Source organism: Arachis ipaensis, chromosome B04 (assembly GCF_000816755.2).
Source record: "Arachis ipaensis cultivar K30076 chromosome B04, Araip1.1, whole genome shotgun sequence".
Taxonomy (NCBI): domain Eukaryota; kingdom Viridiplantae; phylum Streptophyta; class Magnoliopsida; order Fabales; family Fabaceae; genus Arachis; species Arachis ipaensis.
The window spans coordinates 111,088,248-111,089,081 of NC_029788.2; positions in this window are offsets into that span (position 1 = coordinate 111,088,248).

The following is an 834-nucleotide window of genomic DNA, read 5'->3' on the forward strand; positions in this document are numbered from 1 at the left end:
TTGTAATAAGCGAAGAAGAGAGACAGGAATATAACAGTGCAAGTGAAAAGAGTAAAATTAATTAAGGATATTTTTTAAAACACTTCTTACTTTCTGTATATTTCAATATTTACTAATTTTTTAAATTCAATCGATTATTTCAAAGTGAGCCGTTATTTAGGAATAGTGAAACTGTGAAAGTATTTACTTGATAACTAAAGTTGAGTGGTTGCAAAATAAATGCTCACATGGAGCACATATGAAGTGCACCCAATAATTTCTATGATTTGAGGAGATCATATTAGAATGACAAGGAGATGTGGATTAGTAAATGAAAAGACAACATAGGAGATTCAGAAAATGAAAATACAAAANNNCGATTGCCGCTCCGTTTGCGGCCACGCGTTCACCGCAGAGAGCTCTACAAAACCCATATAATCAATCTTGAGGTAAGCCACGTTTTGCTCTTCGAATTTCCAGCCTTGATTTCGAGTTTCATGAGCAAAAATGTTGAGATTTTGGGCTCTTTGATGTTATAGGACCCAACTCTCTTGGAGGAGAAGGTTAATCTTGTCTCCTTGGACTTTGGGTGTGATAAGATTCTCAACCCTAGTGTAATTTGTTGTTCTATGATGTTTGGATATTGAGATGTTGTGTATGGGTATGATGATTGTGGCTTAGGTTGTGTATATGTGAATATTGGAGCTTGATTGGTGATTTTGGAAAGCTTGGAAGAGGGTTTTGTGTGATAAAATCTGTTCTTGGAGGTATTGAGACCTTGAGAGCTTGTGGACAAGTGGTTTGGAAGTGCTCCGGTTGAGCTTGGGAAATCGGCTAAGGTATGGTTTCGGTTTC